The sequence below is a fragment of the Scyliorhinus torazame genome, chromosome 15 (genome assembly GCF_047496885.1).
Source record: "Scyliorhinus torazame isolate Kashiwa2021f chromosome 15, sScyTor2.1, whole genome shotgun sequence".
In the NCBI taxonomy this organism is placed as follows: Eukaryota; Metazoa; Chordata; class Chondrichthyes; order Carcharhiniformes; family Scyliorhinidae; genus Scyliorhinus; species Scyliorhinus torazame.
This window is the reverse complement of record NC_092721.1, coordinates 60,958,065-60,973,833: the sequence shown is the minus strand read 5'-3', so window position 1 is coordinate 60,973,833 and position 15,769 is coordinate 60,958,065.

Here is a 15,769-nt window from a genome sequence, read left to right as displayed (position 1 = left end):
ACACTTGTCTGAAAGCAGACAAGCTTCAGCCACAGGCAAACCACAAAGAATGGAAAATGCTTGATGATGCTTGGAAATCAGTCTACAGGGCCTAGTCTCCTGCTTTGTCACCAATCCTCAGTGCCAGCTTGTCAATAATGCTCGCAGGTTGTGGTGATACACCACTGTACCTCCCTACCATTGTACATAGTATGTAATAGTTGTGCGTAACGTGGCCCTTTAATACTGTGTATTGTACTGTAACTCTGCAGAGGTTCGGTCACTGGTAGGTAACCCGACCTGGCCACGGAGAGCTCCGCCTTAGCCACTCCCCCGGGAGTCAGTATAAGAACCTCTTCTGGGACAGGCCCCATTCTGCCTGGGGTCGTCTGTGTCGGGTAAGCCTCCCATGTAGTATATTAAAGCCTGAGTTAAAGTCTCACATGTCTTTGTGGTTCTTGACGCTTAGCGCATCAATTTAATATACTACAGTTATAATGGAGGCTGCTCTGAAACCCGACAAGCTCTCGCTCGACCCCCACGCTCCACGCGCGGACCACCTTTTCAACTGCTGGCTCCGGTGTTTCGAGGCCTACCTGGAAGCATCCTCCGCCTTCGCCAAAACGGACTCCGACCGACTCAATCTCCTGTACTCACAGCTCGACTACGGGCTTTTTGACCTCATCACGGGAACAACGACCTATGCCGAGGCCATCGTGAAGCTCAAAAGCCGGTATACACGAACTGTTAATTCTATTTACGCCCGCCACCGCCTCGCCTCCCGGCACCAGCAGCCGGGTGAACCCCTATCCGTGTTTGTTCGGGACCTCCGTGCCCTCGCGCTCACCTGCAACGCGCCAGCAGTCTCAGCTGAGCAGAACACTGAGGCCCTGGCGCTTGATGCCTTTGTAGCTGGCATCGCTTCCGTCCCAATTCGCCAACTCCTTCTGGCACAAACTACCCTGACTCTGGACACGGCAGTCACTATGGTAGAGGCCCAACAGGCAGCCTACGACAATAATAAGGCCTACACGCCTGCACGAACTTCCTATGCTCCTGTCCACGCTCCCTACGTGGCCGCTATCTCCCAGCAACAACCCCTGCAAGTCACGGCCCACCAAGCCACTCCAGCAGTAAAAATGCCTGGGCCCCAGTGTTACTTTTGTGGCCAGGCAAAACACCCCAGGAAACGCTGCCCTGCTAGAGATGCTACCTGTTCAGCCTGTGGCAAGAAAGGCCACTTTGCAAACGTCTGCCACTCCACTGCTGCCTCGGGGTCCAACGCCGCGGCCTGCTACTCCGGGGTGCCGCCGTCCTCCGTTCCCGGCTCGTTGTTCAACATGTGCGACGCAAGGGCGCCGCCATCTTTGATCATCCCCGGCCCGGCTCACTTCACTCCCGGTTCGCCGATCGTCACTTCCGGTTCGCCGATCGTCACTTCCGGTTCGCCGATCGTCACTTCCGGTTCGCCGATCTCGCTTCCGGTCCGTCGCCGATCGTCGCTTCCGGTCCGTCGCCGATCGTCGCTTCCGGTCCGTCGCCGATCGTCGCTTCCGGTCCGTCGCCGATCGTCGCTTCCGGTCCACCGCCGATCGTCACGTCCGGTCCACCGCCGATCGTCACTTCCGGTCCTGCGCACTGGACCGAAATGCTGCAAACAAAGGAGATGCAGCCACCAACAGCAACCTGGCCTCCAACAGCAGCCTACGACGCCTGAGCGCTGCCACCTTCTCCCACAGGCCGCTCCTCGGATCCGGCACCCTTCTCCAACAGCTCCACCATCGCATCCATCGTCCTCGACCAGGACCGACCGCATCAGCTCGCCAGATCCACCATGGAGGTTCAGGTGAATTGTTTCACTGTTACCTGCCTCTTCGACAGCGGCAGCACGGAGAGCTTCCTCCACCCGGACACCGTGCGCCACTGCTCCCTCAAGGTACTACCCACGCGCAGGCATATTTTCATGGCCTCCAACTCCCAGTCGGCCGAGGTTTTGGGCTACTGCGTCGTCACCCTCTCAGTGAACGGCGCGGTGTTCCAGGATTTCAAATTCATGGTCCTCCCTCACCTCTGCGCCCCTGCGCTCCTCGGCCTGGACTTCCAATGCCACCTGCGCAGACTCACCTTGCATTTTAACGGCCCCCTCCCCCCCCCTCACGGTCTCCAACCCCCAGTTCTTCCCTGATCCCCCCGCGGGTCCCACCTGTAGTCTCTCCACGCTCAGGATCCGCCCCCCCCTTCACTGTTTGCTAATCTCACCCCCGACTGCAAGCCCGTGGCTACTAAAAGTCGGCGTTACAGTTTCGGGGACCGCCAATTCATTCGAGCGGAGATTAAGCGCCTTCTCTCGGAAAATATCATTGCTCCCAGCACCAGCCCCTGGCGAGCCCAAGTGGTGGTAGTCAAGTCTGGTGAGAAACACCGCATGGTCATTGACTACAGTCAGACCATCAACCGGTACACGCTGCTTGATGCGTATCCCCTGCCCCGCATATCTGACATGGTCAACCAGATTGCACAGTACCGGGTGTTCTCCACCATAGACTTGAAATCCGCCTACCACCAGCTCCCTATCCTCCCGGAGGACCGTAACTTCACGGCCTTCGAGGCGGAAGGCCGCCTCTACCACTTCCTTAGGGTACCCTTTGGCGTCACCAATGGAGTCTCGGTCTTCCAACGGCAGATGGACCGAATGGTGGACCAGAACAGACTGCGGGCTACCTTCCCGTATCTGGACAACGTCACCATCTGCGGCCACAACCAGCAGGACCATGACGTCAACCTCACGAAATTCCTCCAAACTGCCAAACGCCTCAACCTCACGTACAACGAGGCAAAATGTGTTTTCGGCACCACCCGCCTCGCCATACTCGGCCACGTGGTGGAGAACGGTGTCCTCGGCCCCGATCCCGACCGTCTGCGCCCCCTTCTCGAACTCCCTATTCCCACCTGCCCCAAAGAACTGAGGCGATGCCTCGGACTCTTTGCCTACTATGCCCAGTGGGTGCCCGAGTACGCTGACAAGGCCCGACCCCTCCTCTGTTCCCCCTCATTCCCCCTCCCGCCCGAGGCCTGCCAGGCCTTCCACCTCCTAAAAACCATTATCACCAGAGCCGCCATGCATGCGGTAGACGAGTCTGCACCATTCCAAGTCGAGAGCGATGCCTCCGACTTTGCCCTGGGTGCCACCCTCAACCAGGCAGGCAGGCCCATCGCCTTCTTTTCCCGCACACTCCAAGGCCCCGAGATCAGCCACTCCTCTGTTGAGAAGGAGGCACAAGCCATAGTGGAAGCCGTCCGGCACTGGAGGCACTACCTGGCCAGAAAACCATTTACCCTCGTTACTGACCAACGATCAGTTGCGTTCATGTTCGACAACAAACAAGGAGGTAAAATCAAAAATGATAAGATATTACGGTGGAGGATCAAACTCTCCACCTACAATTATACTATCTTATACCGGCCAGGTAAGCGTCGGTACCTGCTCGCCAGGGGCGTTGCCTCGAGCAGGACGACCAGCTACAACCCCCGGGGGAACGGACAGGTGGAGAGGGAGAACGCGACTGTTTGGAAGGCCGTGCTGCTAGCCCTCAAGTCCAAATACCAGTCTCCCGTTGGCAGGAGGCCCTCCCGGCCGCACTCCACTCCATCCGGTCTCTTTTGTGTACTGCAACGAATGCTACCCCTCATGAGCGGATGTTTCTCTTCTCCAGGAGATCGGCATCCGTGACATCGCTTCCATCCTGGCTCCTGTCCCCGGGAGACGTCCTGCTCCGCAAGCACGTGTGGACCTCTAAGGCGGAGCCCCTGGTGGAGAGAGTCCATCTCCTCCACGCCAACCCACAGTACGCGTACATAGCGTACCCCGACGGGCGTGAGGAGACCGTCTCCATCAAGGACCTGGCCCCCTCTGGGGCCCCTGCCGCCCCCGCCCCGCAGCCTCCACCCCACTCCCTCTCTGCTCCCGTCGATCCCTCGGTGTGTTACTACTCCGTGCCAGCCGCTGTCATCCCGCAGTTTCGCCTCGAGCCAGCCGAAGCGGTGGGGGAAGTCATGCCGCCTCGTGACCCAGCACCACCGACCGCACGGATACCACCGGACACTACCTCAGCGCCGCAGCTCCGACGTTCAAAGAGATCGACCAAACCCATCGTTCGTCTCGACCTTTGACGACACGGAACCTCCTGATGGACACTGTTCACTGCTCCAAATTTTCACCCCGGACTTCCTTCTAAACAAGGGGTGAATGTGGTGATACACCACTGTACCTCCCTACCATTGTACATAGTATATAATAGTTGTGCGTAACGTGGCCCTGTAATACTGTGTATTGTACTGTAACTCTGCAGAGGTTAGGTCACTGGTAGGTAACCCGACCTGGCCACGGAGAGCTCCGCCTTAGCCACTCCCCCGGGAGTCAGTATAAGAACCTCTTCTGGGACAGGCCCCATTCTGTCTCGGGTCGTCTGTGTCGGGTAAGCCTCCCATGTAGTATATTAAAGCCTGAGTTAAAGTTTCACATGTCTTTGTGGTTCTTGACGCTTAGCGCATCACAGGTAAAGTCTAGAAATATGGGCGGAACACTTTGACCACATCCTCAGTCATTAATTCATCAAAGAAGAAACAATCAGTTACCATCAATTTGATGATCCTCCTGCCTGTTAGAAACAATAATAGCAATCAAAGTCCTCTCTGGAGGAAAAACTGCAGGACCTGAAGTTGACAGGCTGGAGATCAATGTCTGGTCAAGGAACTTAGTGAACTTTTTCATTCCACGTGGGAGCAAGGAGCATCTCAGGAAAATACAGATGCCTCCATTGTCCATCAGTACAATTGGAAACAAACTCATTAATCTTGCGACAATCAGAGTGGAATCTCACTCCTCTCCTTTGCCAGCAAAATCTTGGTCAGAATCTTTCTGAACCTCTTAGTGCAATGTCAAGATCATGATCTGTTGCCAGAGAGTCAGTGCGGTTTCAGAGAAAGTTAAGGAACCACTGATATGTTGTTTGCAGTGAGACAGCTGAACACAAAATATCACAAGCAGAACATGGGCATCTACAGCTCATTTATTAACTTGGCCTTTGATGTGGTCAACCATGAGTGTATTTGAATGTAATTGACAAATCGGCAACATGAGAACTTAATTGCAGTGGTTGGCAGTTCCATGACATTCCATGCTCAGGCATGTCTTGGAAGATGTTGAATCTTCTGACCCGGTCCCCCATCACTAATGGAGTTAAACAGGGCTGTGTGCTAGCACCAATCCTCTTCAGCTCGTTTTTCTCCTCCATGCTCTTTGATGTCCTCATTGATGATGATCCTAGTGTAAGGTTATTTCCTGTTTCTTTTATTGTGCTGTTATCAGTTTTGATCCATGGATGATTAATGGACATGTTTCTTAAAGTCAAGGAGCAAAGAAAAATTAGGAATTCAGAAGTTGCAGAAGATAACACTCTTCTAGTCCTTGCTAGTTTGAACATGAGTTCCAGGCCTTTTGGCACCAGAGCGAAAGATAGGTTGGGATTCAATTTGATTGATTGGCTGGTGGCCAATAAATTGGCCAAAAGGCTGTGCTCTGCCTGGTAACAGGTGGTGATTGGATCATATCCCAGTGGAATGATTTTCTAAGTCGCAAGGAGCTCAGTTTCACTCCTGGAAGCACAGAGAAAAGGGCCTACTCTCTCCTCTCCGTGTTTCCCTCAGGAAGGTTGTGAATGCTGTATTTCTGAAGCTGCAGAGAACCTGAATGAATGAATCTGCAGGAAAGTCATTATAGGCTGCAAACGAAGACCAGAACCGGCTCGCTCGTTCCAGAAAGGCTGTGATGTCATATTTTTGAAACTTCAGACTTATGATCGGCACAAAAGAAAACCTGCAATATACCAGCCTGGTCCTGGAACGGTCTATCTCGACCCCAAAGTTTCAGTCCATAACCAGAACCTGTGTGCAGCAGATAAGTTCACTTGTTTCAGCACCACAAACTCTCAAGCTAGCTATTTTGACAAAGGGATGTATGCAAGTGTAGTTTTAAGCAGGCTTTGAACATCAGTTTGGGATCCACCGTCACAAACTTCATCAGTAAGTGTGTCGAGGACTGTGTACCAAAGAAGACAATAAGGGTGTCCCCCAATCGGAAACTCTGGCTCAACCAAAAGGTCCACTCCCTGCTAAAGTCCCGGGAGGAGGCGTTCAAGTCTGACGACCATGACCTATATAAGAAATCCAGGTATGACGTACGGAAAGCCATCAGGGATGCAAAAAGACAACACCGCATCAAACTAGAGTCCCAGGCCAACGACACTAACCCACGACGACTATGGCAGGGCCTACACAAGATCACAGGCAAGGCCAGGCAAAATATCTGGGGCTGGAGCATCCCTACCCAATGACCTGAACAAGTTCTATGAGGCCCCATCTCCTTCAAGAAGACCGCCATAATACCAGTACTAAAGAAGAATAAGGTAGCCTGCCTCAACGACTACCGACTGGTGGCCCTGACGTCTGTTATCATGAAATGCTTCGAGCGGCTAGTCATGAGACGGATCACTGCCAGCCTCCCAGACAGTCTCGATCCACTGTAGTTTGCCTATCACTGCAACCGGTCCACAGCAGATGCTGTCTCCTTGGCTCTAAAATCAACACTCGAACACCTCGACAACAAGGACACATATGTAAGACTGCTGTTCACCAACTACAGCTCCACCTTCAACACCATTATCCCGACAAGACTAATAACCAAACTCCGCAATCTTGGACTTGACCCCTCCCTGTGCAGCTGGATCCTCGACTTCCTCACCAACAGACCTCGATCTGTCAGGATGGGCAACAGCACCTCCTCCACAATAGTCCTCAACACCGGAGCCCTGCAAGGATGTGTGCTCTGTCCTCTACTGTACTCCCTATACACACATATTAACTCCAGCTCAATCTATAAGTTAGCGGATGATATGGCTGTGGTGGGCCGTATCTCAAACAACGATGAATCAGACTGCAGGAGGAGATAAATCACTTGGTTACATGGTGTACCAAAAACAACCTTTCTCTAAATGTTGGAAAGACGAAGGAACTGATCATCAACTTCAGGAAGCATAGCACGATACACACTCCCGTCTGCATCAATGGTTCCGAAGTGGAGGTGGTCGATAGCTTAACGTTCCTGGGGGTCACCATCACCAACAGTCTGTCCTGGTCCACTCATGTTGATGCAACAGTCAAGAAAGCCCAACAACGTCTCTACTTCCTACGGAAGCTAAAGAAATTTGGCATGTCTGCATCGACACTCACAAACGTCTACAGATGTGCGATAGAGAGCATCCTATCCGGCTATATCACAGCCTGGTATGGCAACTGCTCGGTCCAAGATCGGAAGAAACTGCAGAGTCTGTGAACTCAGCCCAACACATCACACAAGCTTGCCACCCTCAGGAAGGCAGACACCATTATCAGAGACCCCTCCCACCCAGGCATTGCTTTCTTCCAGACCCTTCCACCAGGCAGAAGGTACAGAAGTCTGAAGATCCGCACATCCAGACATAGGAACAGCTTCTTCCCCACAGCAACAAGACTCCTCAACGACTCCCCTTAGGACTGATCTGTTCCCTGTAAGAACACTATTAACAACGCCCTATGCTGCTCTTGCTCATGTATTTGCTTTGTTTAGCCCCTTGCTCCGCACTCTAACCAATCGCTGTTTGTCGATGTACCATTTGTCAATGTTCTCTGTTGATTATTCTTTTGTCTACTATGTACGTACTGTGTACGTTCACTCGGCCGCAGAAAAATACTATTCACTGTACTTCGGTATATGTGACAATAAATCAAATCAAATCAAAAAAGAGTAAGTCTGCATACCAACAGAAAGACCATAAAACAATAGTCCTATCCACTATGCTCTACAAAGAACAAAGAACAAAGAAATGTACAGCACAGGAACAGGCCCTTCGGCCCTCCAAGCCCGTGCCGACCATACTGCCCGACTAAACTACAATCTTCTACACTTCCTGGGTCCGTATCCTTCTATTCCCATCCTATTCATATATTTGTCAAGATGCCCCTTAAATGTCCCTATCGTCCCTGCTTCCACTACCTCCTCCGGTAGTGAGTTCCAGGCACCCACTACCCTCTGCGTAAAAAACTTGCCTCGTACATCTACTCTAAACCTTGCCCCTCTCACTTTAAACCTATGCCCCCGAGTAATTGACCCCTCTACCCTGGGGAAAAGCCTCTGACTATCCACTCTGTCTATGCCCCTCATAATTTTGTATACCTCTATCAGGTCGCCCCTCAACCTCCTTTGTTCCAGTGAGAACAATCCGAGTTTATTCAATCGCTCCTCATAGCTTATGCCCTCCATACCAGGCAACATTCTGGTAAATCTCTTCTGCACCCTCTCTAAAGCCTCCACATCCTTCTGGTAGTGTGGCGACCAGAATTGAACACTATACTCCAAGTGTGGCCTAACTAAGGTTCTATACAGCTGCAACATGACTTGCCAATTCTTATACTCAATGCCCCGGCCAATGAAGGCAAGCATGCCGTATGCCTTCTTGACTACCTTCTCCACCTGTGTTGCCCCTTTCAATGACCTGTGGACCTGTACTCCTAGATCTCTTTGACTTTCAATACTCTTGAGGGTTCTACCATTCACTGTATATTCCCTACCTGCATTAGCCCTTCCAAAATGCATTACCTCACATTTGTCCGGATTAAACTCCATCTGCCATCTCTCCACCCAAGTCTCTAACCATTCTATATCCTGCTGTATCCTCAGACAGTCCTCATCGCTATCCGCAATTCCACCAACCTTTGTGTCGTCTGCAAACTTACTAATCAGACCAGTTACATTTTCCTCCAAATCATTTATATATACTACAAAGAGCAAAGGTCCCAGCACTGATCCCTGTGGAACACCACTGGTCACAGCCCTCCAATTAGAAAAGCAATTGTAAGACTTGGATAGTGTACCATCATCATGTCAAGAAGCTCAACCATTTTACTTGAGGCTGCTCTGGTTTCGATCTTCAGCATTTAGTAAAGAATTTAGTAAATTCCACCTTCCACTTATGTTGCATTTTTTATCATATCCGAAACAAGCTGTTCTGAGGGTGATGGCTACTGCAGTTGGAACAGGGCGTCCCCTGTACTGTTCTGTTTCCCGCTTAAAATCTGTTTCCTTTTTCTGCTTGTTGGTTGAACATGCAGATACTAATGCTTGTTTGCAACATTAAATCTTTCTCTTGCAGCAGCTGCTTGCGGACTAGATTGCTGAGTATCCTGCAGACTATTCGATGCCCGACTATCTCATCAGCAAGTGTTTTAAATGCACATTTCTTTGATAAGATTTTCAACATGGCCAGAAAGATTACATTGATTCATCTCGTCTTTGGTTTGTTCAATTAAACACATGACTCTCGAGGATCATATATTTTACCAGAAGACAACTCTTCTCAAACTTTTTAATAATTACTTCAGGGCCCTCTTTTTCCTCCTCCTTCTGGATAACAAACAACTCAAATTTACCAATGGCCTCTGTGGTAATCACCACTATTGCATATATTAGGAGATGTGTGGTAAGGCCCCTGTACTATAGGTACGAGGGTAGTCCCAGCGTGCTGGCTCCTCCCAGTACTCCTCCGTAGGCATGTCCGACTCCACAAGGTGGACCCGTTGGTTGAAAGGGGGTAGTTACCCCACGCTAACCCCCAGTATGCCTACGTAGTGTACCCCAACGGCCACCAGGATAATGTCTCCCTCAGGGACCTGGCATCAACAGGTTCCACACACTCACTCACCCCTCCGGCATGGCTCCACTCCCCCCCACCCTCCCCAAGCGCACCCAGCAGCAACCCCCACAGTACCTTCCGTCCTCCCCCTGCCCACGCCCGAGGATGAAGAGGATTTCGGCACTCTCCAGGAGTCACCGAGGACCAGACCAACACCGGAATCGCCGCCACCACTGTGCCGCTCCCAACGCCACATCAAGGCCCCAGACCGGCTAAATCTATAATTGGTTCGGGACTATCAAACCACCTTGTACTAGACTTCAGAAGAAATATTTTTTTTCGCTTCTGTATATTAAACTTGCTCTGTATATAGTTCCCCACCACCCCCGCCGGACTCAATTTTAACAGAAGGTGAATGTGGTAATCACCACTGTTGTATATATTAGGAGATGTGTGATAAGGCCCTGTACTACAGGTACGGGGGTAGTCCCTGCCTGTTCGCTCCACCCAGTAGGCGGAGTATAAATATGTGTGCTCCCTATACAGCAGCCATTTGGTCAGCTACCGTAGGAGGCCACACATCTTAGTGTAATAAAGCCTCAGTTGTATTCAACTCTCGTCTCTGTGCAATTGATCGTGCATCAATTTATTATTCTAAGATTTTCAGAAGATGGACCTCCGCATCAAGCCGGATCGCCTGCAGCTGGATCCGCAATCAAGCGACGCAAAAAAGGACATTCAACATTGGCTAGCTTGTTTCGAAGCTTACGTCAGATCTGCACCAGACCCAATCCCGGAAGCTCAGAAGATTCAGATACTCTACTCATGGCTGAGCTCCAACATCTTTCCTCTTATCCAGGACGCGCCGAACTACGACAAAGCCATGGCGCTACTGAAAGACAATTACACCCAGCAGACGAACATGCTCTTCGCCAGACACGTACTCTCTACCCGCAGTCAACTCCCTGGTGAGTCCGTAGAATATTTCTGGCGTACTTCAATTTCCCTGGTCAGAGACTGTGACTGTCAGGCCGTCAGGGCCATGGAACATTCGAACCTCCTCATGCAAGACGCCTTTGTTACAGGGATAGGTTCAGACCTCATACGGCAGCGACTTTTAGAGGGGGCCACGCTCGACCTCACAGCAACAGAAAAACTGCCGCTATCGATGACAGTCGCCTCGCACAATATTCAGGCCTGCACCCCCAGCCGCGCAGCCCACCCCTCCTACACATCATGGACTCCGCAGATGGCCGCCCCACCAGGGGCCTTACCCAGCCAATGCACCTGTGCCACGTGCCAGCCAGCCAACCCCGGGGGCCCCCGATGTTACTTCAACGGGCAACAGAAGCCCCCCCGCCAATGCTTGCCGGCCCGCACCGCCCTTTGCAAGGCCTGCGGCAAGAAGGGGCACTTCGCTGCGGTGTGTCCGGCCTGCTCAGTCGCTGCTATTGCCCCGACCCCTCTCGCGTACGGACAATGGGCACCGCCATCTTCGCCTCCCCGGACCACGCGCAGTCAGTGGGCGCCGCCATCTTCTCCCCCTCAGACCACGTGCGGCCAGTGGGCGCTGTCATTTTCCCCTTCTCAGACCACGTGCGACCCATGGGCGCTGCAATCTTTTTCAACCCCTGCCATGTGCGGCCCATGGGCGCCCCCATCTTGTCCACCGCAAGATCATCTGGCGCCGCCATCTTGTCTTCCCCAAGGCACATGAGAACCACCATTGTTCCATGACCCGTGCCCCCCGGGCACCCCATCGTTCAACACCAGCGACGATCGCCTCGGTCACGATCAACCAGTCTCGCCCGCACAATCAAACCACCACCTCGACAAGCGTGGAGATCAATGGGCATGAGACCTCTTGCCTGCTGGACTCCGGGAGCACCGAAAGCTTCATACATTCAGATACAGTAAGTCGCTGCTCCCTTGCGGTACACCCCGCCAATCAAAGAATCTCCCTGGCTTCCGGATCCCACTCCGTGGCAATCCGGGGGTACTGTATAGTCACACTCACGGTCCGGGGCATAGAATTCAGCGGCTTCCACCTCTACACCCTCCCCAACCTCTGCGCTGCCCTGCTACTCGGCCTGGACTCCCAGCGTAACCTCCAGAGCCTAAACTTGAAATTCGGCGGGCCCCTACCACCCCTTACTGTGTGCGGCCTCGCGACACTAAAGGTCGACCCACCTTCCCTATTCGCAAACCTAACCCCGGATTACAAACCCGTCACCACCAGGAGCAGATGGTACAGCATCCAGGACAGGACCTTCATCAGGTCCAAGGTCCAGCGGCGGCTTTGGGAAGGCATCATCGAGGCCAGCAACAGTCTCTGGAGAGCCCAAGTGGTAGTGGTGAAAACTGGGGAGAAACACAGAATGGTCGTGGACTACAGCCAGACCATCAATAGGTACATGCAGCTCGACGCATACCCCCTCCCACGCATATCTGATATGGTCAATCAGATTGCACAGTACCGGGTCTTCTCAACTAGACCTCAAATCCGCCTACCACCAGCTCCCCATCCGTAAGGCAGACCGCCCATACACTGCCTTCGAGGCAGATGGCCGCCTGTACCATTTTCTCAAGGTTCCCTTCGGCGTCACCAACGGGGTCTCGATCTTCCAAAGGGAGATGGACCGAATGGTCGACCGGTACGGGTTGCGGGCTACCTTCCCGTATCTAGATAATGTCACTATCGGCGGCCACGATCAGCAGGACCACGATGCCAACCTTGCCAAGTTTCTCCACACCGCCACTCCTAAACCTCACCTCTAGGTATAACAAGAAGTGCATATTCAGCACGAACCACTTAGCCATCCTCGGCTATGTGGTCCAGAACGGAGTTCTGGTGCCCGATCCCGACCGCATGCGCCCCCTCGTGGAGCTCCCCCTTCCCCACTGCCCCAAGGCCCTCAAACGCTGCCTGGAGTTCTTTTCATACTACGCCCTGTGGGTCCCAAACTATGCGGACAAGGCCCGCCCACTCATCCAGTCCACCCTTTTCCCCCTGATGGCTGAGGCTCAACATGCCTTCAACCGTATTAGAGTCGATATCGCCAAGGCCGAGATGCACGCAGTAGACGAGACGCTGCCCTTTCAAGAGGAAAGCGACGCATCAGACGTCGCCCTCGCCACCAAGCTCAATCAGGCAGGCAGGCCCGTGGCATTCTTTTCACAAACCCTTCATGCCTCCGAAATTCGGCACTCCTCCGTCGAAAAAGAGGCCAAGCCATCGTTGAAGCTGTGCGGCATTGGAGGCATTACCTGGCCGGCAGGAGATTCACTCTCCTCAATGACCAACGGTCGGTAGCCTTCATGTTCAATAACACACAGCAGGGTAAGATCAAAAATGATAAAATCTTGAGGTGGAGGATCGAGCTCTCCACCTACAACTACAAGACGTTGTACCGCCCCGACAAGCTCAACGAGCCCTACCCTGAGGTACATGTGCCAGCGCACAAGTAGACCAACTCCGGACCCTGCACGACAACCTTTGTCACCCGGGAGTCACATGGTTGTACCATTCCATAAAGGCCCGCAATCTGCCCGACTCCGTCGAGGAAGTCAGGGCAATCACCAGGGACTGCCAGGTCTGTGCAGAGTGCCACCTGCACTTCTACCAGCCGGACCGCACGCACCAGGTGAAGGCCTCCCTCCCCTTTGAATGCCTCAGCGTGGATTTCAAAGGGCCCCTCCCCTCCACCGACCGTAACACGTATTTCCTCAGCGTGGTCGATGAATACTCCAGGTTTCCCTTCGCCATCCCATGCCCCGACATGAGGTCTGTCACCGTCATCAAAGCCCTCAACACAATCTTCGCTCTGTTCGGCTTCCCTGCCAACATCCACAGTGACAGTGGATCCTCATTCATGAGTGATGAACTGCGTCAGTTCCTGCTCAACAGGGGTATTGCCTCCAGCAGGACAACCACCTATAACCCCGGGGAAACGGACAGGTGGAGAGGGAGAACGGGACGGTCTGGAGGACCGTCCAACTGACCCTACGGTCGAGAAATCTCCCGGCCTCCTGCTGGCAGGAAGTCCTCCCCGATGCACTGCACTCCATTCAGTCACTACTATGCACCGCCACTAACGACGCACCTCATGAACTGCTCTTTGCCTTCGCCAGGAAGTCCACATCCGGGGTGTCGCTCCCGACTTGGCTTTCAGCTCCAGAACGCGTACTCCTCCGTAGGCATGTCCGACTCCACAAGGTGGACCCGTTGGTTGAAAGGGTGCAGTTACCCCACGCTAACCCCCAGTATGCCTGCGTAGTGTACCCCGACGGCCACCAGGATAATGTCTCCCTCAGGGACCTGGCACCAGCAGTTTCCACACACACACACCCCCCTCCGGCACGGCTCCACCCCCCCCTCCCCCGGCGCACCCAGCAGCAACCCCCACAGGACCATCCGTCCCCCCCTGCCCACGCCCGAGGATGAAGAGGATTTTGGCACGCTCCCGGAGTCACCAAGGACCAGACCAACACCGGAATCACTGCCACCACTGCGCCGCTCCCAACGCCACATCAAGGCCCTGGACCGGCTAAGTCTATAATTGGTTCGGGACTATCAAACCACCTTGTACTGGACTTCAGAAAGAAATATTTTTTTTTGCTTCTGTATATTAAACTTACTCTGTATATACTTCCCACCCCCCCCGCCGGACTCAATTTTCACAGTTGGTGAATGTGGTAATCACCACTGTTGTATATATTCGGAGATGTGTGATAAGGCCCTGTACTACAGGTACGGGGGTAGTCCCTGCCTGTTCGTTCCACCCAGTAGGCGGAGTATAAATATGTGTGCTCCCTATACAGCAGCCATTTCGCTAGCTGCTGTAGGAGGCCACACATCTTAGAGTAATAAAGCCTCAGTTGTATTCAACTCTCATCTCTGTGCAATTGATCATGCATCAGCCTCGGGGTCCGCCAAGCTTAATAAGGTATAGGCCTGAACCTTTTTTGACTTGTCAGACAATTCAGCACCGCAGTAAATACGCCACTCCTTCTTGAACTATTCCCAGCTATCTCCAATGTTTTCATCAAAGACACGTGGGTTGATGTGGCGTAGTCCTGTAGCCATACTGCCAACTCCTGACACCATGTAAATGTTTTGATCTCCCGAAACACTGACAACAAGGATTTCTGATATTTCGTAATTTATTCATTACCTCAGCAGCAACTTCATGCTTGTACTCTGCCCGCACTCTCGGGGAGAACTCCCCGTGCTAGCGACACGTGATCCTTTCTGTACCCGCATCATCACGTGATCACTCGGTTTACACTTAGCATTGTTTTCAAATGCTCCATGACATCACCCCTCCCTATCTTTCTAATCTCTCCATTTCTATAGCTCTCTAAGATAATCCATACTCCTTCAATTCTGGTCTCTTCTACCTCCCCAAGTTTGATCTCTCTACCATTGGTAGTCATGCCTTCAGATCCTGGACCCTGAACTCTTGGATTCCTCTCTACACCTGGTCACCTTGCGACCATTTTCTTTTCCTTTGAGACATTCCTTCAAACCTGCTGTTTTGCCAAAGCTATTGGTTATCTGTCCAAATGCCTCTTTTGGCTCAAAGTCAAAATTTGATAACGCCCCTGTAAAGTACAGTGGGATTTTTTTCTGTCTTCAGAATGCCAGATAAATCCAAGCTGCCATTGTTAAGGGTCACTCGTTAGCTTATCTCACCCACGAGCTTTCTAAAGCCAGCACAAAGGCGCCTCCATGATCTTATCCTCCTTTCCCTGCAACTTTCCCTTTCTGCCTATGTTTGAATTTTTGATGTGTTTCAATGAACCGTTATTCATGCTGTCTCTGTGAGGCAGCGACAGTGGCTTTTTAAAGTCAAACGTTCTGTGCTCAGCCAGTTTGGTTCGCCTATGCAAGCTCATCAAGACTGGGACAGGAATTTTCATTCTGAGGCTCACCACTTTTTGCTTTGCAGCCATGTTTGTTGCTGCCATCAGCATTGCTTAGAGCAGGCTGTAACTCAATACTAACGGCAGGATTAAGAAACCAAGGTCACCGTACCTGCTGATTGGTTGAATTGGCCCAAAAT